Raw genomic sequence first — 26,818 nt, forward strand, 5'->3', positions numbered from 1 at the left:
TGCAAGTGTGTGTGTGTGTGTAGGAAGGGAGTGTGAGTGTGAACATGTGAGGTGCATGTGTGTGTGTGCGTGCCCTCGCTCAAGCAGCAGAGTGTGAGAATGTGAGGGGTGTGTGTGTGTGTGTGTGTGTGTGTGTGTGTGTGTGTGTGTGTGCTTTCCTGGTGCTCCTGGCCAGCAGAGGAGAGCCGGTGAGGGTGAGGGCGTGCACTCAGGGCAGGAAAGGCGGTGCAGACCTAAGCCAGCGGGGCACCCCCATCCCCGTCACCCCCATCCAGGTCCAGAACCCGAGACCGGCAGGTGCGAGCGGGCCCCAAGGTCGCGGGCTGAGCCGGGGAGCGGGGGAGCGGGGGAGCGGGGGAGACTTTTCTCGGCGGCCGCCAACAACCTGCAGCGGGCGAGGCGGGCGGGGGAGGGAACCCCGAGGAGGCGCGCGGGGCCGCGGGGTGCGGAGCCGCTGCAGGAGGCGCTGCCGGAGCTCGGGGCGCGCTCGGCCTGGGCCCGCCTCTGGGCAACGCTGCCGGGGGACGGGCGAGCTCTCCTCCGGACCGGGGCTTGCAGCTTGCCATCCAGGGGTGCAGGAGGAGAGATCGGGGGAGACCCGCGAGAGGAGATCCCACCCCCCCCCCGAAAAAAAAAAAAGAAAACGGGCGGAGGGAGGTTGCTGGGAACGTGGTCCCTCCCCTGCGGTCGCCGGAAAATCTCCTTGACATCTTTCACACTTTGAAGCCGCTGCAGCTGGTGTCGTCGGAAAAGGGGGTGGGCAAAAGAGAGAGAGCGAGGGAGAGAGAGCGAGAGGGAGAGAGAGAGGGGGCGGGGAGAGCGGGGAGACACAGCCCCGAGCCGCGAGCGAGCGGCGCCTCCTCGCCCGCCAATCGTGGCACCTGTGCGCCGAGCACTGCGCCCGGGAGGACCCCGGCCGGCCCCGCATCCTCCCCCGCCACCGCCCCCCGCGGGCGCCCCCTCGGCGCCCCCCGCGACGCCCGGCTCCCCGGGGATCCTCGGCCCGGCGCGGCAGCGGCCAGGGGGTGCTCCGGAGTTGCCAGCCCGACTCGCCGCTCCTCCGCCCAGGATTTATTGTGTGTGGAGCCCGCCTGGGGCGGGGAGGGAACTGCGCCTCCAACGCTGTCGCCGCCGCCACCGCTGCCGCCGCTGCCGCTGCCGCTGCGGTTCCTAGCGCGGCGCGGGGCCGCGGGGGGCCGGGGCTGCCCACGGCCGCTGCCCGCCGTCCACCCAAGGGCACCGGCATCATGGTCTAAGGCGGCGACACCTGCCTGGGATCCCCTCGGCCGCCGCCTCCCACCGCCGCCGCCGCCGCCGCCGCCCGCGAGGACCTCCCGCGCCCACTCCACTGCGGACCCCAATTCACTTTCCGGAATACCCCGCGGCCGCCGCGCGAGCCTCGCTCTCCCGAACCTCATGGGCAGCGTCTCCCGCCGGCGATGTGAGTTGGACCCGGGTGCAGGGTGGCCCCGAGAGGTGGGGGCTGCGGGGACCGGGAGCGCCCGAGGCGTGGGACCCTCGCGGAGGGCGGGGGAGCGCGAGGCTGGTGGGTGGGGGATCGTGGGGGGAGGGGATCGTGGGAGTGTGTGTGGGTGTCTGGGGGTGGGGGTGGCTCCCGTCGTGGCCCGCGGGACGCAGCGGGGTCGGGTCGGTCGTGGGGCGTCCTGGAGATGGGGCGGGCGGGGGTGGGGTGGGGGGATGCACGCGAGCATCCCTGGGCTTAAAGGCGAGGGGGAGGGAGGGAGTCGGGGGGCTCCGTGCCCCGACCCTGTGCAGGCCGGGGTGGGCTCGGCTGCTCCCGTAGGAACTAGGGGATCTCTTCAGGGGGGTTTCCCCCCTGGAGGTGTTTGAAGCGCTTGTTGGATCGTGGCACCGAGACACGCACACACACGCACACTTGTAGCGACTCGCCTGGGTGTCTTGGAAGGTGTAGTATGCGCCTGGCATGTCAGGTTGGGTGGGGGGGGCGGGGGGATGCAGTTCGACGCTCCTTAAGGCACGGCGGGGTGGGGGGCGCTCAGGGAAAACGAGAGGCTGGGGGCGCACTGGGAGAAGATGAAGGAGTAGACCGAGCTGGAGGTCACGGGCCAAATGGGTGGGTGGGTGGGGAGTCAGGGTTGGATCGCGGGGTGCCAGCCTGCCCTGGAGGTCGGGGGAAGGCAGCCCCTTCCCAGAGCCTGGCAACTCCTGCCCACACAGCCCCTTTGTGTAGCTGGCGAAGCGGGTGCCCCGGCGCGGTTTCCCCCATCCCAGCGCCCGGCCCGGGCATTCCGGGCACCTGGCCGGCCCCTGGCAGCGTCCTGCAGGTTGCCCGGGCTAGTTTGGGCTCCCGGATGGCGAGGAAAGAGGGAAGCACGTGAAGCTGTCAGGAATCATGGCCCCCTCGCTGGTGCACAGTTAGATCGGCTTCCCCCAGGGGCTGGAGGCTTTGCGTTTGCAGGGTCCAGCGCGGGAGGGAAAAGGGGTCTGTGCAGATGGCTTTGAGTGCACGCACAAAAAAGGAAAGAAACCCCCCCCCCGCGACCTCCTCCTCCTCCTCCTCCTCCTCCTCCTCCTCCTCCTGGAGATGGCTGCAAACATTGCTTCCTGACACTACTTCTTGGCCATCAGGGCTGGCTGGATCCAGGACCCGCCCCCGCGCGCTGCCTGTTCCCTGCGAGCGGGCGGGCTGCGAGGCGGAGCGAGGGAAGAGGGTCCCTCGCGCGTCGTGGGAAGGGGCCGCCGAGAGGAGCCATCTGCGGCGACTCCCACGATCCGTGCGAAGTTCCCTCTCCCGGGGACGGGGCTGGGGGGGTGGGGAGGGGGCGGGAGGGGGAGGGGCCCGGCCGTCCCGGGGCTCCAGCCCGCGCTCCCCGGCACTTTCCCACTTCACCTTCGCTGGGAACTGGGTCAGCACGCCGGGCGCGGACCGGCCGGTGCGGCGGGCGCTGCAGCGGGGTCCCCCGCGCGCGCCGGAGCGAAGGCCGGGGGGCACGCGTGCGTCTCTCGCGAACCCCTCGGCCACATTTCTAAGCACAATAGAGATTTTTTTTTTTTTTTTTTTTTTTTTTTTAGCGCGTGGGCGCCAGGCGTGCATTCCAGCGAAAGCAGGACACGTGATCTCTCCAACGGGAGAGATACCGTGTTAGGAACTCGATTTTCTTTGTTCCAGGCTCAGCCTATTAGATGCTCAGCATCCCTGGCTGCTTGCCCCCCACCCCCACCCCGGTTAGAAGGAAAGGGGTGGAGGGGGGGGGGAAGAAAGTTGCCCCGGGGTGAGAATGCAAATAGGCAGGAAACCTCTGGAAGGCTGCCCACCTGGGCTCTTTGATCGCCCACCAGCCCGCATCCCCCTCCGTACTGCCCACCTATTTGAAAGCGAGCATTCCCTCGGGAGACCTGGCGGAAAAGTTCTCCAGCCCCGGCACACGTGGGTTCTCCAGCGCCTAGGAACCTGCTGCGGCTCGCGACAGATTCTGCCACCTCACCAGCGCCAGTGTCACGCATGCTTCCAGATGTCGCGGGCTGATTTTACAGACTCCAAAAGAACTACCCCATTACAGACTCCAAAAGAACTACCCCATTGCTCTCTCTCTCTCTCTCTCTCTCTCTCTCTCTCTCTCTCTCTCTCTCTCTCTCTGCTTAGAAACCATGGATCTTAGAGGAAAGCTGGGTGTATGTGGGTGTATTGGTGTAGGAATGATTTTTCTCTTTCCTTGAGCACTAGAAGCAAAGGACTGAAGTACTTAAGGCTTAAGGGTGCTGTTTAGCAGGGACTGTCTTTGCCCTCCTAGGGTGCTGTCTCAGGCCCCCTGGGGGCCAGGTGCCCTCTATTCACTGAATGGTGGGAGAGTTTGACATTCAATATTCATCAGTTACTTGCCTTGGAGAGGTATTGCATTTTTCACTCTTTGTTTTTGTAAGCCCCTTTCATGGGCTGGAGTTTTTTTTTTTTAACTGTGGGCTATTTCTGTCCTATGCTGCATTGCATCATACTGAATATGTCATGGAAAAGAAAGCAGAGTCAATTTTCATGACATATTATGAGGTGAGACATCTTTATACATTCTTTTTTGTACTTGACTGTCCAAGAAAAGATGTGTGCTTACCATGGCAACCCTTTCTACATCACGTGTGCTTGCACATAGCAGCTTCAGAATTAGAAATACTTCTTAAAGAAAGCAACCTGGGCCAATTACAGTAGCCATGTTTTATTCAGATTTTTCACACCGCTTTAGGCTGGCATTAAGATTTTTCTTAATTAAAATCCCATCCCACTTTCTTTTGTAAGCTTTTAATTTTTCTGCTTCGTCAATAAGCTGCAGCACATAGCTCACTGTTTTGTCTACATATATTTTTTGCTTTGAATTTTTTAACGTGAAGATAGAAGTTTATATCACTGAGAATTTTTGTTGCTTATGAAAGTCATTTAATTAAATTTAGGGAATGTCTCTTTAGTTCAGAATACCTGGTAGTAACTTGCTATGAAACTCATCTTTTAAATTATAGCATAAAAATGCTTTTTTAGAATGGTTGAAAATGTGAAGAAAGGTTTGATACATCATTTTAACTGATGGATCAAAAGTTCCTAACTATGCTTTGATTTCATTATCTGATCACCGCATCCTCAATATAAAGATTGATCATATATTTTCATGACCCTTTAATGTCATTCTGTATTCAACTTATCAGAGTAGCCAGAAAGTAAGATCACGATCACGATCACGACCACCCTGTTGTTCGTCAATTGCCTCGAGCAGGTGCCAGTAACGTCTTCTTCGTCCTAGCCCTGAGATTTTTTTTTTAAAGTGTCATATTCAAGGTTTTTTCAGGGTTAGGAGAAAGAGATCAATCATTGTTACTGGTATTTGGCATATTGGGTATACCACGGGGAGTTTGCCAGACTCTGCCGTGTGGGCATGTTACATTTGGTAGCCTGCCAGTTTGACCAAATTAGGAATGAGATGATAAGATGTCCGGGAGCTGAGTGTGATAATCTCTGGATCCTGGCCGTTGTTGGAGTTACACGGCAGTTGGTGGGTGTAACTGTCTAGTTACTGGCAGGTCCAGTCCCAAACTGTGCAGGCTTGGAGATCTCAGCCCCGGGTCCCACACACCTGGGTTCCTCTGTCAGTTCTTTTATGCGTGAGGCTCATCCAAGTGTGTGGAGAGTGCTCTCAGCATGGCCTTGGCTGGGCCTCGGTGGTCTTCAGCTGTTGGGCCCTGGTGGAGACAGTCAGGCATAGGGTAGGAGACTCTGTCTTGTTCTCTCCCAGGAGCTGAGTGTGATGATCTCTGGATCCTGGCCGTTGTTGGAGTTACACGGCAGTTGGTGGGTGTAACTGTCTAGTTACTGGCAGGTCCAGTCCCAAACTGTGCAGGCTTGGAGATCTCAGCCCCGGGTCCCACACACCTGGGTTCCTCTGTCAGTTCTTTTATGCGTGAGGCTCATCCAAGTGTGTGGAGAGTGGTCCCAGCATGGCCTTGGCTGGGCCTCGGTGGTCTTCAGCTGTTGGGCCCTGGTGGAGACAGTCAGGCATAGGGTAGGAGACTCTGCCTTGTTCTCTCCCAGGAGCTGAGTGTGATGATCTCACAGATCTTACATCAGAAAGTAAGAACTATTGATAAATTAGGATCATTCTTCCTGGATTCTTACTACATTTCCCCCTTCACATAAATAATAATTTTGTATTGTTATTCATTTGGAGAATCAGTGCTATCAATTTAGTTAACATGAAATCAACTACACCATAGATAAGACATTACTTGGAGTATCCTGTTTTCCAGCAAAAATGACTGCTTTGTGGAGTTACCATCTACATTTTCTTTTGGATGAGTCTAGTTAGTAATAGTAATTTGTATTGACTGTAAGGAAACATTAATTCAAATCTGAGACTAAGAACAGACCTAAAGAATACACCGAGTGGAATGACCATTGCCAGTAATTGATATTTCCAAGTAAAGGCACACGGGAGATGACTCTAGAATCTTCTGAGAACACTTGTTTGCACTTTCTAGGGTCCATATCAGTATTCAATTCTTAATACCTTAATATTAGCAATTGAATTTTGACATAAAAATATCTATTTGGAAAGGGTTATGCATAGATAGTAGATAGTAGGTTCTACAGTAGGTTGACTCATGAAACTTGTCCATGAAATGGAAACACCATTTGCAAGATGATGGTCACAAATCGATATTGTCTTTCATTGTAAAGTTTTTAGCTATCTCTTGTGTATCTTGTTTGACTCATTAGAAATATTTTTTTGGAGAAAAAGTTCAGGAATTATCTGGGGGTTGGAGAAGGAGAGAGAAAAAAAACTTTGGATCCTTTGGATCCTTCCAGTATTAGCCTGTGTTATTAGGTAATGTAATACAGTCATTTTTAATGCTGAAAATATAAGTAGTAATAATTGTTAGTAGGGCGTTTGCCTTGCATGCGGCCGACTCGGGTTCGATCCCTCCTCCCCTCTCAGAGAGCCTGGCAAGCTACAAAGAGTATCTCACCCACAGGGCAAATCTGGACAAGCTCCTCGTGGCATATTTGATATGCCAAACACAGTAACAACGAGTTTCACAATGGAGACGTTACTGGGCTCACTCTAGCAAATCGATGAACAGCTGGAGGACAGTGCTATACAATACTATTATATAGCAAATAACTTACAAAGTCATATGAAAAGTCTTATGGACATAATAGAAGAATGCACATGAAGTTTTTCATGCAAATGAGTTTTCTATTGCAATGCGTGTGTATGAATGTGGTTGTGTATAGTGTGCATTATATGTTTTAAAAGTATGTTATTGAAATAGTCAGATACCACTATTTCTTGTCTGGAATCAAATACTTAGGCAGAGAAATGCATGAGCTCCTGTCATCAGAAACCACCCCATTGTCAACTTGCTTTTGATCTGTAATCATAGTGATATTGACAGCAACTGTTTGCTTGATACCCACCACAAAAAAGGTATTCTCCTTTGGAATGATCTCAGAAAAGTCATTATTCTCACCATTAAGAGATTAGAGATAAGAAGCCCACAATCCTACAACTAGAAATGCAAATGATAACATTTCTCTTCTTTTCTCAGTCACTTGCCTTCTCTTTCATGAACACAAACTTGTACTTGCTACAAATCATGGAAATGAATAGATCTTAGAATTGTTTCCTGACAAATAAAGAGCTATTTATGTCTGAACCACTTTTTTCAATATAATGTATACATTTGGCAGTATGGCACCATATTACTTTGTGATCATCACCTAATATTAGCACTGACAATATTTCTGCTATTTTCATAGTTAATTCATAGCAGAAACATTAAATTGATAATTAGAACCTGTTCTCTAAAAATACATTGTGGACATTTTCAACAAGCAAGACAATAGCTGTCATGTCTACTTTGAAACTATGATGGTATTTTTGATCTATCAGTCTCTGGAGAGGGATCATAGTGCTATTTAAATTATTAACTTTGTTAAAATTTATCATTTGTCACTCAATGACACATGGAAAATTATTAAATAAATGTAATAAGCCAAAGGACTCCCTTCATGCACTCATTGGCATTACCTAGTTCACTGCTTGAGAAACTACTTAGAATCTCTATACAAAGGATCACTTTGCTGTAATACATGATGACAGTAGCAGTTGCCAGAGATGAAATATTGACATTTGTATTAGCATTGATGTGGTCTTTTTAATTATAACAGCAATGCAGAGATAGAGGGTTGCACATTTAAAGAATTCATTTAATGGCATCTTATGATAGAGTCTCTTCATCTGAGCCAGGATGCTTGCTCTACAATAAAGTTCAGTAAGGTTGAGTAAATATCGACTTCGGGAGGCTGTAATTCCATATCCAAAGCAACATCATACATTTGTTAGAAATAAGGAAGTTGAAGAATAAATATACCAATGTGTGTAGAGGGGGCTGTTAAGGTGAAGAAAATTGTGTTTTATGTTAATCAGGTGGTAAGCTATAAGAGTAAAAATGGGAATTTGGTATAGAAAGAGTAGCTATTAATGAAAATAATTCGAATATATTGAAATAAAAATTCAGTGAGTGTATGCCCTAACTCGCTCTCAAACTATCATTCTAAGACTGCAGCTATCCATGGGTAACTGAAACCATGGAAGCTAAACCATAGATAAGGGGCAATTTTGTAGTAGCAAACTATTTTATAGATGGTGGATTACATTATCAAATTACGTGGTAATGGAAGGAAGTATATTGAGATAGTGCCTGAGTGCTATGAAGACATTTGTTGCACTGAAAAGGTGAGTAATGGCCACAGAGCTAAAATGTGTCCACCAAATGAGACACAAATGGTGTGACTGAAATGATTTCAAAGTACAAATAATTGGACTTCTTGAGTAGTAAATAATGCTTTAAGTAGTCTTCCACGGATGCAGGGGCCATGTAGTTTTACCATCAGTCAGCATCTGTCAGTGTCAGGCTGACTAGAGTTAGACTTAGATCATGTAAGTTGAGGACAATTTCATACTGGATATTTATATCAGTGTAATTCTGGGTCCCTGTCATTTGAAACACTTTTTAAAACTGTCCCCATTTCAAGTGTGATTAATTTTTAAGACAATTATATAAGCTATATAGTAATTAAATCAAATACCAATTTAAACTTTGATTGTTAAATATTAACAATGTCCTTGGGGGTAATAGCATATTGTTGAACATCGAGTACATGGCACACACACACAGGCAGTTCTAATGAGTTCACTGTCCACACAGACACACATACACAGCTGGAATTACACTTTTTCATGAGTTGGTGAAACTCAGAGATGGAAAGGACTACAGAAGATCTGACTTTTTAAAAGACAAACAAACAAAAAAATGAAAAGAAAACCAGAAATGGCATTTAGGTCACATAATTTGGGTCATACCTGGTGATGCTCAGGGCTTACTCCTGGCTCTGAACTTAGGAATTGCTCCTGGTAGTGTTCTGGAAATCGTATGGGGTGCTGGGGATTGAACCTGGATGCCCAAACACAGAGCAAAAGCCCTACTTCTTATACTATCATTCTGGCACCTCCCATTTAATTTTTGACCTGAATTTTGGACTGAGTTTTCATTTGGTCTAGTGTTTTTGGACAGTTGCCTTGCCTTTTCCCCTCTGATGTCTAAAAGTAGTCTAATAATGTAAATTTAGCACTTAGCAGGTCTTCTATTTTTAAATAAATAAACCTTTATTTAGGACATATGGAAATTGGGTCCAGGGAGACAGTACAGCAGATAAGGCTCTTGCCTTGTGTGCAGCCAACTTGGTTTCAAGTCCCCCCAAACCACAGATGACCCCCTGAACACCTCCAGGACTAAACCATTTGTACAGATTCAAAAGTAATCCCTGAGCACAGGCAGGTATGACCCGCATGGCAAGCTATCTGTACTAATATTTAAACATTCTAAATTTACATTCTTTCTTTTATAATGAAGGTTATAATATTTTTAATTATTCATCCTATAAGTAGAATGCTAGCTAAATTTATATCAGATAATGGGGAAATGCTCAATTCATTGCCAATAAATACATTCTCTCTTTCATATGTTCATTTTACTAAGGATCAATCAATCACATTTCTTTTTTGTTTGTTTGTATTTTGTTTGGTGGGTCTCACGTAGCAGTGCTCAGAGTTCAGTGAGGCTTCTTAACCAAAGCAGTATAATGCTTTGACGTGAATTTACGTGTTTCTAAGAATATTATCTTAAAAATTGACTAGGAAAATGTTCTAAAGGTAAAGGTAAAGGCCCTCCCGTTGATCGTCGATTTGCTCTAGCGGGCCCAGTAACGTCTCCATTGGAGACGTTGTTACTGTGTTTGGCATATCAAATACTCTCGGTAGCTTGCCGGGCTCTCCGAGAGGGGCGGAGGAATCGAACTCGGGTCGGCCATGTTGGCCGCTTGTAAGGCGAACGCCCTACCCGCTGTGCTATCGCTCCTAATCAGGAAAATAATATATGCAGATAGAATTTGTGAAACTTGTTTATTTCTCTTTGTTTTTTGGAGGGGGTAATTCACACCCAGAAGAGCTCAGGGCTTAGTCCTGACTCTTAGCTCAGGGATCACTCCTGGCTAAGTTTAGGGACCATATGGGGTATCTGGGTCCAAACCCAACTTGGTCATGACTGAGTCAAGCACCCCTAACTGTTATACTCTTGCTCTGGCCTTAATTTCTGTTAATATTTTGAGTGTAAAATTGGATGTTTAGGGTCTTTTGAAATAAGTTCCCTGTTATTGCTAACTGTATTTTTAGTATTTTTAGTATTATGACTTGTTTTTATTATATTAAGAAGTAAATATTTTAATGTAATTTATTCAAGCCTAATATTACTAATTCTACTTTATCTGAACGCTTTGGTTACTGGGAAACTCAAATGTTTCATAACTCATTGTCAAACATATTGGCGGTAGTCATAAAGTATTCTTGAAGTTATGGTGTATATCTCATAAATTATGTATTTGGCTTATAGACACTGATATATAGAAATATTTACCAACAAAAGTATTGATTTAATAAGATATACCTACATGAAGTCACATCTAATCACCCTTTTTTAAAAAGCAAATTAAAACTTCCTAGTACTGCAGTAATGTTTAAAATGGAAGAAAAAACATGATGACTAAATTAGCACCTTACATATCAGCACATTAGCGATGCTTTTCATTTGTAGAATGGTTCTTATTCATGCCAGCTTTCAGTGTACTGTTCTGGGACTTGTGGGTGTGATAAAACGGAACATATTTCTGTATCTGTGAATATAATCCCACACACCATTTTACATGACAAAATCTGGATGTCCTAAGACTAGGTGTTAAAGATAAGACAGAGTGTCAACACTTACCTACCAGGCCAGGGTATGCATTGCCACCATAATAATACCTATTTTATCTTTCAAAATATCTCATTTTATGTAATTAGCTGTTGCTTAGACACATAGCATAAGGCTGCAGAGTGGTCTTTTGTGTTTGCTCTCTTGCTTTTTCAGTCTTGATGTACCGACCATTTGCTTTCTGCAGATCCAAAGCAAATTGATCACTTGATCACTTGACATCCCGTTACTCATCGATTTGCTTGAGCGGGCACTAGTAATGTCTCCATTTGGCCCTGTCGCGTGCTAGTGTAGCCCAATGGCATCTGCTCATTCTAGGAACACTAAGAGCCTCAAACCAATCGGTCAGGGTCTTGGCGAAGAAGTCTGGCCATCTCATAGGTGGGCAGCACGCGATCTTTTGACATCCCGTGGAATCCAGTCGGTAATGGCTCTAGTCCAGCAGTCATCTCCGAATCTCATTACATGTCCAGCCCATCTGATTTTCGACACCTTGGCAAACGAGACAGCGTTCCCTGATTCTTGATCATCTACGGAGGTTGGAACTCCCGGATTCTTTCTCTCATTTGAGTGAAATGTGACACTCCAAGCATAGCTCTTTCTATTCTTCTTTGGGAGACAAAGCAAATATTTGTATTTTCAGTAAACACAAAGCAAATTGAAACTCAAACTGAGCAGACAGCAAAGTGAGATGATATCTACAAAATATGGTGTCTACTGTGTACGCTTAGTAGACACCAAAGTGAGATATGGAGGTGATGTGTTTTCGTATTTTGGTACAGGAAACAACTACCAGAACTACAATGAACATTCAATTTTTACATGAAGCTCATAGAAAATAAGCATTCTTATCTGTCATATGAATTATCAAAATCACATTTTAAGTGAAAATTGGGTGCATGCCTATTTAGAAACAAATATAAGATTGGAGACATTTGGTAGTTGAGAATATGTTTATCTGGGAACTAAAATGTGCTGATGAGTAAAAATATTAGAGCAAGACCCATAGGAATAGTGTTTAAAGGTTCTTTTTCTTAAATATAGTTGCATATATGTCCCCTATCTCCTCCCAAGAATGTAAGTTTACTTGTCTTCTGAAGCAGTTGACAAGGTATGTATTTTCTCTACTGTTTATTAATTAGCATAAGTTCTACCCTAATAAATGTAGTGTAGTGATTACTGATGAGTAATAGATATATCAACTTCTTCATTCAGTTTTAGGGGTGTGATTATCATTCCTTGGGGCTCTATGTGTGATCAGGACAACCCTGGATTTCAAGGGTGTATTTCTTCCTGGCATGTATAAATTTTGCCTAATTTTAAATTTCTAGTATTTTGTTTTGTTTGGGGGAGTACCTAGCAGTGTTTAGGGCTTATTTCTGGCTTGCATTCAGGCATCACTCCTCGTGTTTTGGGGGACCACATGGGCTGCCAGGGATGGAACCTGGGTCCACTGGGTCCACCATGCACCCGACCCAGTGTACTATCACACTGGCCCAGTTTGCTAATTTTTTTAATTGATTATGTTCCGCCAAGCCGGGTTCGATTCCTCCGCCCCCTCAGAGAGCCCGGCAAGCTACTGAGAGTATTTCGCCTGCATGGCGGAGCCTGGCAAGCTACCCGTGATATACCAAACACAATAACAACAAATCTCACAATGGAGACATTACTGGGCACTCTAGAACAAATTGATGAACAATGGGAGGACAGTGCTACAGGGCATACAGGACAGTGCTAATTATGTTCATAATCCTCCCTCTTTATTCCTTGGTAAAATTTCTTTGTATATTCATAGGTGAAAAAATAGATGAAAATCTTTTTTAAAAAGGGGCTTAATTTTGTTTCTGGGAATATGAATGAATATTTTTATTTTACACATCAATGTTTTCATTGCTTAGTGGACAAGAGATTATGTTTCGGCGTGGAAGATAGAACATTTTATCAAAAGTCAAAAATAATAGTCTAATGGCCTTACATCATAAATTTAATGTGATGGCTTTTAGTAATTAAAGTGAAAAGGAAGGTGACAAAAGTTTGATGAGCCTGTCTAGAGGAATTTTGCACTCACTCTCAGAACAGAATCGTGAGAAATACACTCTGAACTGAATAAAAATCGTTCTTAAGTTGGTAAATTCTTTTTAGAGTCCTGAGTTGAATTTTGAAAAAATTCAAAGAGTATGACTAGTTTACTGAAACTTTAGAGTTCCTTTAATGGCTCCTTTTAAAAACAATTCATTGAAAAAATTTCATTAAAAAATGAATAGTTTTTAAATTGGTGTGGTGGGTGTCTTCACCCAAAAAAATCACCTTAAGTGAATCTTTTCAGAATGATTCAGTAGGTTCAGATGCCTCATCCCTAGATCATCAGTTGTTTAAAAGGCTCTCTCCCAAACCAGCATTCACGTACTGGCTCAATTGTTTTACTCCTAGCAACCTGCTCACAGAATAGTGCAGAAAGAGGCAGATGTTGTGCAAATAAATGGAGTGATTGAGTAGTTTTCGCTTATGCTTCTGGAGCCTCTAAGTGACTTGCAACATCCGGATGGTTCCCTTAACATCTTCTTTCCTTCCTTTTTGAGACCATCTTAGAACGATACTGCACAGTCCCTCTTTGAATTTAGGCTTGTGTGGCATGTGACCAAGAGAGATGTGTCTCTGCTGAGTGATATTATTTATGAGACAGGCAGAGTCAGATCACTACAAGATTTGTTGACCCATTTGAGAATTTAAGACTCGTATTCGCTATGTGAAATCTTGAAGCATAAACAGAAGATTGATGTGAACTAATTGGTTTTTGTTTTGTTTTGTTTTGTTTTATTGGGCTGGAGCGACAGCACAGCCGGTAGGGTGTTTGCCTTGCACGTGGCCAACCGGGGTTCGATTCCTCTGTCCCTTTCGGAGAGCCCGGCAAGCTACTGAGAGTACCTCACCCTCTCGGCAAAGCCTGGCAAGCTACCTGTGACATATTCAATATGCCAAAAACAGTAACAAGTCTCACAATGGAGACGTTACTGGTGCCTGCTCGAGAAAATCGATGAACAAAGGAGGACAGTGCTACAGTGATACAGTGCTTTGTTGGGGAATATCTAACTATGCTCTGGCTTTATTCTGTGCTCATGCATCCCTCCTGTTGGTGCTTGGGGGACCATAGACGGTGCTGGGGGTAGTACCTGATCAGCGCATGCAAGGCAAGAGCCCAACCATCAATACTAGCTCTCCAATTGGTATTTTTAAAATCATCACATGGGCTATTAATAATGCATTCAAGGCGTTTAGAATAGAAATGGGATTTCTATATTAGAAGGTGTGTAAAGATTGTAGATATTATGGTATTTTGTGTTTGGATTTTGGTAATGGAAATGGAAAGAGATGGATATAACTGGGATATGTTTCGTAGAGGAGTAAGCGTAAGAGTGCATTGTAGCACTGTCCTCCCTTTGTTTATTGATTTGCTCGAGCAGGGACCAGTAACGTCTAACAACAAATTGTGAGACTTGTCGTTACTGTTTTTGGCATATTGAATACATCACGGGTAGCTTGCCAGGTTTTGCCAAGTGGGCGAGATGCTCTCGGTAGCTTGCCGGGCTCTCTGAGAGGTGCAGAGGACCTTTTGGATTTCTTGCTGAAGTGGGTCAGTGAGAAAAGGAGAGGGTCAGTGAGAAAAACTGGTATGTAAATTTCTGACAGAAGCAACTGGAAGAGGTACAGTTTATTATCTGAAAAATCCTGGAGATAAAGGATCTATTCCAGTATAACTAAACAATTAACCTTATTACAAATCACACTGAAGAATCAGCTGACACAATGGGAAAGCAAGGATCTGAGTATTGATTTATAAAACTAAACACCCCTACACAAAATTGCTAGCTATGTAGTGAGTACCTTTGTGGGGAGAATTAAAGCCTCTTTTTAAAGGAAAAACAGAAGATTTCAAATAAACAATAATTGGATATCTATTACTCACTTTAGTTTTAAATTTAAATATTAAATTTTTCTTTATTTAGGCCACACCTGTTTGTGCTAAGGGGTTACTCCTGGCTCTGCACTCAGGGATCATTCCTGAGAAGGTTCTGGGGGTCCACATGTAGTATTGGGGATTGTACCTGGGCCAGCATCCAGTGAACCTGAGCACAAGGCAAGTGCTTTACCTGCTTTCCTAGTTCTTTGGTGCCTACAGTAAATCACTTCATATTGCTTTTTGACTTACCTCTGACAGAAAGGCACATTTATTCTCATTAAGAATTTCTTTTATATTTTTCATTATGTTTCTTTTTGGTTTGGAAAGAAAAATTTACCACTGGTCCTTTCATAATTGATTTCTTGAGATAAGCAGAAGAATGTTAACCATAATAATGTTGGTTTGGGGGGTTGTTTATTTATTTGCCTTTTTGGGTCACACCTGGCAATGCTCAGGGGTCACTCCTGGCTCTGCACTCAGGAATTACTCCTGGTGGTGCTTGGGAGATGCTAGAGGATGGTTGGGATTGAACCCTGGTCAGTTCTGTGCAGGGCAAATGTCCTCTCCAATATACTATCACTCCACTCCCAACCATAATAATGTTCTAAGTGAGGCAGCTGAAATACCCCCTAAACTCCTGTAGTACTGAGGTCAAAAGCTCTCCCTAACCTAGGGCTTTTGTAAGTGAGGCAGCAATGCATCAGTCCTTTTCTAGAATTATTGACTTTCAGAGTTTCAGGTGCTAACTTCTCCTGGTAAATATACTCTGGAAATTCCAGCCTTCATCAGGGCATGCATAAGTGAACTGATAACTTATAACTTTCTACTTGCAGGTTATTATGATTGCAATATTTAGGCATCTATGGAGTTGCAAGTGACTCAAGAGTCAACGGTTAGCAGTTGACCTGAGTAAGATATTTATCTCCACTCTGTTCCCAGTTAGTATTTGTGGCAGTAGTTGGCAATCCCCAGACATCTCTGTGACTTACAGCCACAAACTTTCTTACTCAAAGATGTGTTGGGCACAGCCAGGCTCAGCTCATCTAATCTCCTCACTGCAGGAGACAACTGAAAGGGGTAATTATGATCTGGAATGTATTCTCCTAGTAACAGGCAGGAACATGAGGCAAAACACAACCCACTCTCAAGTTCATGGAGTTTCTCCTCACATATCTGCTTCATGTCCATTGACACTTTCGGGTTGAAAGTAAGTCCTGTAATAAAACCCGATACGGCAAGAGAACAGATATTCTGTCAAGGCTCAGCGATACACTGGAAACTGCGGATCATTGTCTACATCTTGTCGACAGGGAGAATCTTTAGGATTTATGTACTTGGGATGATTTTTCCCACTTTAATGTAATTACCTTCAGGTATGTTAGGAATGAAGATAATAGCAACAGTAAAAATAACCAGGCCCTCTAGGATTTTTCTTTTTTTTTCCTTTATAAAAAATTATGAGTAGTATGCTGATCTGTTTAATAGAGTTTTCCTTGAGATTGTATTTCGATTTTTTTTGTTTTGATTGAGTTTAATGTACTTAACGAGTTTCTCAAGTCAATTTTAAGGTCTGTTCCAAAGATTATAAGGCAGTTGGAAAAATTATCTTGACTTTTACATGAATGAAAATTCAGTGTTGATTTGGTTAAACAAGGTGATCTCTTTTTAATCACTGAAGTTTAGTTATGGATAACTACAACTTTTTTAAATTAATGAATTAAAATTAAAAATTAAAATCAAGGGGCAGGAACACATTGGGTAGCGCATTTACCTTGCACGTGGCTGACCTGGGTTCGATTCCCAGCATCCCATATGGTTCCCTGAGCACCGCCAGGAGTAATTCCTGAGTGCATGAGCCAGGAGTAGCCACTGTGAATCACCGGGTGTGACCCAAAAAACAAACAAACAAAAATTTTAAATTAAAATCTATAAACAAATTTAAATTTTAGGAATTGTAGTCTTATAAATATAAAAATAACTCAGTTCTTAAAGCTGGAAACATAAAATCTTTTAATAATAAAGTCTTATATATTTCATTTTTGTTCAGGTTTACTTTAATTAGACTTTGAATTATAACCATTATTCTATGAATCATTTTTACAATGGAAAGGTTTTTTTATATTCTGCTTGACAAATAGCATCATTAAAATTTATAATATTTCTAATTAATATAAATTCTTCATAAATAAATATATTGGATCATTCAGCATTCTTTCGAAACCACTGGAACACTGTTTTTGAGCAGTAGCACAATTCTCACTAGATGAGATGTTTCCAAATATTTTGCAATGATTAAACATTTTTATCACGTGAAATAATCAAAGATCTCCAGTGCATAAACAGAGACAAGACTGCTGCATTTGAAAATAAAAACTGTACTTTATATTCAAAAATCATTATGCCATGGTATAATTATTTTATAATTCCCACTTCCTGTTTTGCAGAATAGAATTTTAACCCCAATTGGAGAAATTATAAAAAATATAGTCATTATTTTTTAACTGTAGATTTAAAACAAATTTTGGGTTGAGTAAAGTCCCCTGGATTGTCTTATGAACAGAAACAGCATTGTATCCCATTAACTCTTCATTTCTTCTTCTTGGATTGACAGAGGGTGATATTATCCACACAAAGACTCCCGTGGGGTTTCACTTTATCATACCAATTATCAGTGGATATTCCAGGCCTCTCTAAGACAGAAAGGTATTTAGGCCTGCCAGCTCTGCCTCTTAATGAATATCTTCTATTCCTTACAAATAAGCAAAATGGTTGAGAAAATGCCACTTCAGGATACCGACAGGCAAATGAAATGACTTGGTCATGTTGCTGAGTGTAACTCAGTAGGGTGGCTTTGGCTTGGTCTTCTTCAGAGTTTGGGATCACATCAACTTCATCCCAAGTATCCTGATAGGACCAGTTAACAGATTTGGGGAGAGTAGATTCCAGGCTAATAAACAAAAAATAAATAAATATAAAGAGGTGCAGAGACAAAGGTGGACGAAGAATGACTAATTCCTTAGAAAGCCATTTCTGTTGTTCCATGTGGCAGAAATAGTTGAGAGTATTTGATGTCTTCTATTTTAGAAGATGTTGGCGAGTCTTTATCACTTTTTTTTTTGCTCTTTGGGTCACACCTGGTGATGCACAGGGGTTACTCCTTGCTCTGCCCTCAGGAATTACTCCTGGAGGTACTCAGGAGACCATATGGGATGCTGGGAATCAAACCCAGGTCGGCCATGTGAAAGGCCCTACCCACTGTGCTATTGCTCCAGCCCCAAGTCGTTATCAGTTTACTTGTGATTTGCCTCCCTGGTCCCAAAATTTGTATTTTATCAGGTGGATGAATTATTTAAGATAAGGAACAAAATCTACAGTTTTCCCAGGAAGACCCTCAAGTCGGTTATTTTTCAGTGCCTAGCTCAGTTCCTACATCTACGAAGTTGTTGGCCTTCTTTCAGTGCCTTGGAGAAGGCTTATTCCTTCAGACCTTGAGGCCTTTACTTATCTAGTTCCTACACAGCATTCTGCACCTGGTTAACTCCTACTTTCCTGTTTCAAAGGAATGATTTCTTCCTGTAGGAAGTCTCTGCTCCTGCATTCTTTTTAGGGGCTACACAGGTCATACAATGTTATGCACCATGTTCCTTGCATACTCATTCAGCATCAACTAATAAAGTAATCCAGAATTCTTTATTTCTGATCAGTTGAAGTGATTTCTCTTGAATGCTACACAAATTTAAAAAAATAAATTCATGTGCAAATGGAACAGCAGAAGAAAGGAGTTCACATTTATTGAGAAACTGCTATCATTTCAGAAGTAGGAATTAAGTATGTATAAGTATGTATATCTATATAGCTTATATAATCACCACATATATGAATATATGCATTGATATAAATCAATATACATATAGGCAAATATATTTAGACAAGGAATAAAACATGTACAATCAACAGAGGCCTTTGTGCCAAATAAAGGGAAGAATGAAACTGCATACAATTTAGAGACTAGGGCAAGAGTGACTAGCCTAGCAAGCAGTAAAACTGAGTTCACTATTTTGATCACAATCAGGAATGAGTCCTAAGTATAAGTGGGTGTGGCTTCAAAACAAAAACAACCCCCCCAAATCAAAACTACAATTTAGAGACTAAAATTCTTTGCTTTTACTGAAATGCTAGAACATTGCAAGAGAATGTTAGGATATAATGAAAACTTGATGTTGTAGAATATTTTCCTCTCCCCCCTAGGAATTTATTTACTCTTTGCATATTTCAAGCTAGATAAAAAATATAAAGGTTTTTTCTTAGTATAAGCCTTATGGAAATATCTAGAATACAAATACAGGTGCTATCAAAACAAGAAGAGAACCTGTGACAGAGCCTGCGAATGTCAAGAATAAGTTGTAGGAGATCACAGCAAACATTTCTTAGAAGTACAATATGTGATAAAACACTTGCAGCCAGTTAAATGAGGGCCACTGACCTTGTCAGAGTGACACAGGCAGCCACTGGTGAATTCAGAAAAAACTACGTAAAGAAATACTGAGTAGTGGATCCTTAAAAAAATTTTAATTAGTCAATTCTTCCCTTTCTTTAAATCCTAAACATTTTACAAGACAATACAGTTGGTTTTGTTATACTACAAACCTTGTGATTATAGATATAACTCTATATTTTTACTTAGAAAAAATCACTTTTCATGTTGAAGACCTGATTTTTGTACAAATGTATAGGGAAAGTGATAATAAAATCTCCGCAACATCATGAAGGTGCTAGGTCTTGGTCATGACTCTCTCTCTGCAAGGTTTATGACCTCCACTTTTGCGAGAGGATAAACGAAATTCATTGATGTTTTATTGGATTTAATATATTGATCTGTTTAAGACCTTTTCTCATTCCTGCCAGCATGTTCCCTGTGTAGGAATTTAATAGGTTATTGTAATTGGTCTTTCAGACTTTAGTCTGCCTTCCCCATCTCTCAAATTAATCTTTGTGAGCTCCTTCTTTGTAAAATTAATTTTCCTTCCAAGAGATCTCCAGTTGTTTCCCGCTGATTATCATAAGTCTCAGTTCCTTCATATTCCAATTTCTTCAAGCCTTTCTATTATACTTACAACTTTTTCAAACTTATTTCAGCTCCTTCTTTATACAAATGTTCTACTCCATTGAAATTTAACTGAGTTCTCTTAGGATACCTTCACGGTAATATTGTGTTGGAAGAAGCGGTATACCCTCGAGTCACTAGATTCAACTCTATTTTTTGAAATTTATTTATTTTATTATTTACAATAAAATCAAATTAATTTTATTAGTATTCATTTTTATTTTTTAACTTTTATTTTTTATGCACCATGGTTTACAATACTTTTAAAGGCAGGGTTCCATATATAAATCATTCCAACATGACATCCTCTACTAGTGTCCATTCTCTTCTACAATTTACCAGTGCCCCCCTACCCGATTTTATTCTACTTACATCCCCTATCATTGTAAGTGTCCTATTGAATATGAATTCTCAGTTTCTGCTACCTTTGGGCATTTATTATTTCCTTACTATATTTCTTTATATCTCACATATGAGGGAGATCATTCTGTACCTGTCCCTTTCCTTTTGGTGAGAACGACACTTTCCAGATCCAGCAAATGTTAGGTTTTCTTACAGCTGAGTCACACCCTCTGTATATATGTACCATGATTTCCTTATCTAGTCATCTGTTCCAGGACACATTGGTTATTTCCAGAGTTGGGCTATTGTGAATACTGCTACAATGAACCTACACATGCAAATACTTTTTCTGTATAGTTTCTGAGCCCTTGAGGTAGATGCCAAGATGTGTAATTGCCGAGCCACAGGAAATTCAATTCTCATGTATTTTAGAAGTTTTCAAAATGGTTGGACCAGTGGACATTCCCATCAGCAGTGGATGACAGTCCCCTTTTTATCCACATCAATATCGACACTGGTTGGTTTTGTTCTTTGTGATGAATGCCAGTCTCACTGGAATGAATTGGTGGGGTGATTAATATATGCTAGTGTTGGGGTTGAAAACTGGGGGACCCTATACCTTAAGCCACAACTCAGGTCTTCCCTTCAACTCTTTCACTGATGTTGTTTTGTGTCATACCCTGTGGTGCTAGGGATTACTCCTGCTCCATGCTCAAGGACCACTCCCACTGGGCTTGGGGGACCATATGGGATGCCAGGGACCAGGGATGTAACTTAAGTTAGCCACAGGCAAGGCGATTGCCTTACCAACCACGCTATCTCTCTGGGCCCCCTCTATTGAACTTTTGGATTTATGAGCTATGAATCAAAACCTTTTAAGTCCAGTGCTCTCTCCATTCCCCTCTGATCTTCAGTAAGATAAGGATAACTTCTGTAAGATAAGGATAACTGCAAAGACCATGATGTGGACTGTCATAGGAAAATAATCTGGGAGACCAGATACAAAGCAAAGAGCCCTGCTTTACCAGTTGAGATATAAGATATAAGATATAAATGCTGGTTGTTGGATCATATGGTTCCTCAATCCTGCCAGGAGTGATCCCTGAGCACAGAGCCAGGAGTAAGCCCTGAGCATTGTTGGGTATCACCCCATACCAAATAAACAAAAAAGTATTAGTGAGTTTCCTACAGTCACAGTATATGTTCTATTACCAAGACAAAGCGTGCTTGGAAAAATGTATGGAAATTGTGAGCAGGGACAAGGACTGAAATTTTGGTTTCAGGGCATATGGGATGGACTGTGATTCTGCCTCATCCCAACTGTAAGTCTCCTGACAAGTCTCTCAAAGCCTGGCTTTCTGTCTAGTAGAAGATGCACAATTATCTTTGAGCTTGGGAACAAAAAAGATTAGCTGAGGTAGTCCATGTTATTTACTTAAAAATCATTCTAATAACACTTAATAAGTGTTATTTATTACAATTAAGAAATAAAGTTGGGAGCTAGAGCGATAGCACAGCAGGTAGGGCATTTGCCTTACACATGGCTGACCTCAGTTAGATTCCCAGAATCCCATATGATCCCCTGAGCACCGCTAGGAGTAATTCCTGAGTGCAGAGCCAGGAGTAACCCCTGTGCATTGCCGGGTGTGACCCAAAAGAAAAAAAAAAGAAAGTTGTCTTTTCAGTTTAGCAAATGCTAGTGTATACTTTTTTATTGAATCATTTATGTAAAGTCATTTCACTACCTTTATTTTTGGCATTTCAAGTGTTATTTCATCTTTAATGGACACCTAAATAACATAAGTACTTGTAATTAATTCCTTTGAAATGTTGTCCTTTTTCATTATTAATCGGTAAACCCAAAAATGCTGAGAGGGTCTATTTATTGTTATTCATTGCATTGACTGTTTTCATAAATCTGAGGAACAAAATAGATGTCAGGCAATTCTCATTTCTCCTCACGTGTTCACACCTGTTCACAGCTCCATTTGAATCATGTCATTTTAGGAGATTGCATTATCCTGCCTCAGCACATGTACATAAAGGATCTGGAGAGTATCATGCCGAGTGAAGCTAGAAGTGAGGCACAGACACAAAGTGATCTTTCTCATATGTGGGATATAAAGAAACATATAGTAGCAGGAAACAGTGTGCCCAGATACAATAGAAATACAACAGAAGGATGTAAGAACTGGTCTTCAGTAGGAAGTAGGTCAATGGAGGTGAAGAGTGTATCTGTTGGTAAAGGGAACACCAAGACAATGGTGAGGCGGTCACTCTGGAAAAGAAGGGGGTTCTGAGAGGTGCATTAAACCTTATCAGTAACAGTAAATCAGTGTCTAAAAAAAAAAAAGGTGCCTCCCATAGAGGCAAGAAGGCAGTGGGCGTGGGAGGGAAATGGGGCATTGGTGAAGGGATTAGTGCTGAAACATATGCTTGAAACCCAATTATGAGTAACTGACAATCAAGGTTCTTCAATTAGCAGATAGAAAGGAAACTTAGAAATACTTTTGTGATTGGGTTTCAGTCATACCATGTTCTAACATATATTCCTCCGCCAATGTCCCTTTTCCGCTACCAATATCTCTCATAGCCCTCCTGCCACCCCTACCTCTCCAACCTGCCTCTATGGCAGGTACTTTTTATTTTTTAGGGGGGAGTCACACCTGGCGATGCATAGGAGTTACTCCTGGCTCTGCACTAAGGAATTACTCCTGGCAGTGCTCAGGGGACCATATGGGATGCTGGGAATCGAACCTGGGTTGGCCGCGTGCAAGGCAAACACCCTACCTGCAGTGCTATCACTCCAGCTCCTATGCCAGTTACTTTTCTGCTCTCTGTCTCTGTTTCTGTGGCTTTGTCTCTGTCTCTGTCTCTGTCTCTCTCTCCTTTTTGGGCACTATGATTTGCAATACAGATACTGAGAGGCCATCATGTTTGGTCCTTTACCTACTTTCACCACACATCTCTCATCCAGAGGGACCTGGATTCACTTTTAAGAAACATGCATTACAATATGTTATAATATCAGATAGATGAAAATGTCTTTCTCCTTATTATCCTCCTCTTTGATGATAATGTTGATTCTTAATGTCCCTAACAAAATAGCTTTCCATTCCCTCCTTCATCCTAATATGCCTACCCCACACCCGGACCCCCTACTTTTCTGACCTCAGACTACTAAAATTAAGTGCCTCTTTCCCCACTGATTCTGCTGCTGTCTCCTCTCTGCCCTGGGGTTCAGGTTCTCTGGGTTGCCTCTACTCTTTGCTGCATTCCTGATCCCTGAGTGGCCTTCTCTGTCTTTGGATTCTTCCAACTCAAGCTCTCTGGGTCTCTTCATTCTTGAGACTTTGTGAATATGGGGTCTGCTTTGGGCTGTTCTACTGATTTAATACCATCCCTCAATCCTGGGCTCAGACTCTTTGATGTGAATCTCAAAAACACCCTGTGATTTCTGCTCTAACTCCCCTCTAATATGCAGTTAATAGCAATGGCCAAATTGAGCTATTTGAAGCATCAAAATTGTCTGCTGGACCCCAGGACTGTTATCTAATAGAAATACTGGTGAACTTCTTTACATTCTAGTTCAAAATGCCACTTTCCTCATGAAGCTGTTCTATATCATCCTCTTCTTTCATCCGTTTCAAAGAAAGTGGCTGCTCCCTTTATGTTTTGAAAGTAATTTGCATACATCTATCCGAAACCTACTCATGCTATATTTTAACTTTTTTGTGTCTTTGGCACTGTGATGAGTAATATATCAGAAATTGTGCCTTTTTTTTTTAATACACCAAGTCGTTAGCTCACAGTATCAACTTAAAAAGTAGTTGAACAAAAATATCGAAATAAAGAACTTGGTATGAAATTAACAACTAGCCAATGATTTCATATTGCTAATTCCATCATCAATGATTACATATTACTAATTTGATGAGGCATAATATTATCCTGTCTATATTTTACACTGTCACTGTCTTCCCATTGTTCATCGATTTGCTCGAGCGGACCCAGTAACGTCTCCATTGTGAGACTTGTTGTTACTGTGTTTGGCATATCGAATACATCACGGGTAGCTTGCCAGGCTCTGCCATGACTTTCAGCTGGTGGCCTACAGAAATTTTCTGTTGATCCTTGAAAAGTTACTGCTACTTAACACGTGGTTTAGCTGCATTATGACATATCAATATTTTAATTTTAAATAATTTTTCTTTGTGCATGAACCATTTGTCCTATTTTCACTGATCCTTACATGTGAAAACATTGGAAATTACTATTATAAATTGTCTTCTGCTCCTTGTTGTTGGATGTAGATGAAAGAATCTATTACACATTTTCTTTTCTACATCGAGACTATTAACACAAAATGAAATAAAATCAATGGAGAATAGTGCAGAAAATATTAGCTTTGGTATGTAACACACACAAAAAATGAGGCCCCTCATAAAAATAGGTACTCTAAATGTGCTGTATTATTTTTCAGTTTATCAGTCTGCATAAGGAAAATAATATTAACACCTATATCACTCTTTAGTAGTGTGGATTTAGTGAGATGAATAGATGAAAATGTTTTATAAACCATGGAAGACTAGCTTTTATTAAAGACTAGAATATACTATTTTAATATTTTGGAATTACTAATTTTATAATTATAGTCTTATGTTAAACAAATAATATTTTTGAAAATTGGTTTTGTTTGGGGACCCATTCAACAGTGCTCTGGGTCTGTTCCCAGCTCATAGTGGCTGCTCCTTATAGTGTTCTGTGGTGCTAGGTTTCAGCTGAGTGCTTTGAACTCTCTCCATGGTCAAAATATAATCTAAAAATGACTTATAACTGATACCAAAGTATCTTACATGGTCTCATTTTTAACTTGTTAAATTTTGCATTTCATTGATAAACTGTAACTTTTTTTCTCAATATTTTTTTTGCTTTTTGGGTCACATCTGGAGATGCTTAGGGGTTACTCCTGACTCCTCACTCAGGAATTACTTCTGGCAGTGCATTGGGCACTAAATGGAATTCTGGGAATCAAACCCAGGTCAAGTGTGTAAGGCAAATGCCCTACCCACTGTACTATTGCTCCAGCCCCTAAGCTGTAAGTTTTTGTCTAAATACTCGTTCCCTTTTTCATCCTGCCTCTGGTTGTAGTGGTGGTGATGGTGTGGTGGTGCTGGTGTGTAACATGCTAGAAGTGAATGACAACCTCTGTCCCTCTCTCTCATCCTCTTTTGGTCTCTGCAAAGGTATCCAGCTTCTAGGTCACTTGCCTTGACTGCAGCTGTCCTTATCTTTTATGACCCCCTCCTCCTGGTCACTCTTCACTCAGGTAGCTATAATTTGTTTTCTTTACTCCAGCTTTCATGCATTATGTTCCACTATCCTTTCCTCACTCCAGATGTATTTCAGAAACATAGTTCAGAAATCCCTCCCCCTTTTCACTGGAGCGTGAAGAACTCTAATGAGGTGTTTCTACATTCCATGTCTGCAGAAACTTCATGAACTGTAGTTCAAGGTGCTTAAAAAAGGCTTCCCGTGTCTAACTTTGAGAAGAGAAAGAAAAAAGACTGGCGTTAAAGTTACTCGGATGTTTCTGCCATTCATGCACTGTGTTTTCAGAGTTTATGATGAGATGGTTGTTGGACACCCCCTTGATATGCATTCTCTAGCTTTCTTCATTTTAAATCATTCTCTTTACTCATTCTCTTGATGCTATTTCTTTCCTTTCTTCCTCCATTTGTATTTTCTTTTTTGCTGGTGCTGGGAATCAAATTCCAAGACTCTGCCTGCAAGATATACCTTTGCAAATACTCCAAAGTCCATGCAAGATGTACTTCAAAGCCTTACTGTTGAACTGCATCTCTGGCTCCAGTCATTCTGTCTCTGCTGAAATGCTTGCCTCTTTTGGAGCAGGGAATCAGATAATACATCATTAAGTTCCTTTTTGATCCTGTGGCGTATAGTCACATTGATGCCCATTTCTCCTAGTTTGATCTATGCTGGTTAATGTTCAGTATTTAAATTACAAGAAAAATTTCTTTCTCAAAAAATGGTTTTCTTCCTGGATGTCAGATTATACTTATCCATAAACTGAAGCTAGTAGTGTTGACTTCTTCAAGGTGCCTTTAGTATTAATACCTTCTGTCAATTAGGTACTCAGTATGTTTGTAGCACATAGTACTTGCCAATAACATCAGGTCCTTACTCACACCTACTCTTTTCTCTCACACTACTGTATGTGTTTCTCTGTAGCTCTTAACAGAATTGTCTGCAAATCATAAAGAGCAAGTTGAATTGTAGTAAAGATAGATGTAAAAGCCATCAATAATTGTTTTACAAGTCAACTGTGGTGGGGTTTCACAAGCTCTGCAAATTTTAATAATATATAACTGCATAAAGGAAGCCTGGTATACTCTAAATATTTCAAAAGCAATGAAATATGAAAAATCTTTTCTAGAAATGACTACCATGTAAAGTGATAAGCTTATATAAAATAGAAAATCATGTCAGGATTATCTTTGGAGCATTTAGAAAGCACTGTGGCACTGTAGATCCTGTTGTTCATCGATTTGCTTGAGCGGGCA

The 26,818-nt window shown here is 42.2% G+C and overlaps 1 protein-coding gene across 12 annotated transcripts in view; it reads left to right on the forward strand.

Annotated features, from left to right (window-relative positions):
• Positions 1 to 810: 810 nt before the first annotated feature.
• Positions 811 to 26,818, forward strand: part of LRRC7 (leucine rich repeat containing 7) — a 628,763-nt gene continuing 602,755 nt past the window's right edge. For 6 of the 12 annotated variants that reach the window (XR_008791999.1, XM_056111009.1, XM_056111010.1 and 3 more), the window contains exon 1: positions 818 to 1,441. The gene's annotated coding sequence lies outside the window, so the exon portion shown is untranslated. Of the gene's footprint in view, positions 1,442 to 26,818 lie in introns of all 12 variants that reach the window. The other 6 variants (XM_056111016.1, XR_008792000.1, XM_056111015.1 and 3 more) reach the window with 6 other exon arrangements.

Source organism: Sorex fumeus, unplaced genomic scaffold (assembly GCF_029834395.1).
Source record: "Sorex fumeus unplaced genomic scaffold, SorFum_2.1 ptg000011l, whole genome shotgun sequence".
Taxonomy (NCBI): domain Eukaryota; kingdom Metazoa; phylum Chordata; class Mammalia; order Eulipotyphla; family Soricidae; genus Sorex; species Sorex fumeus.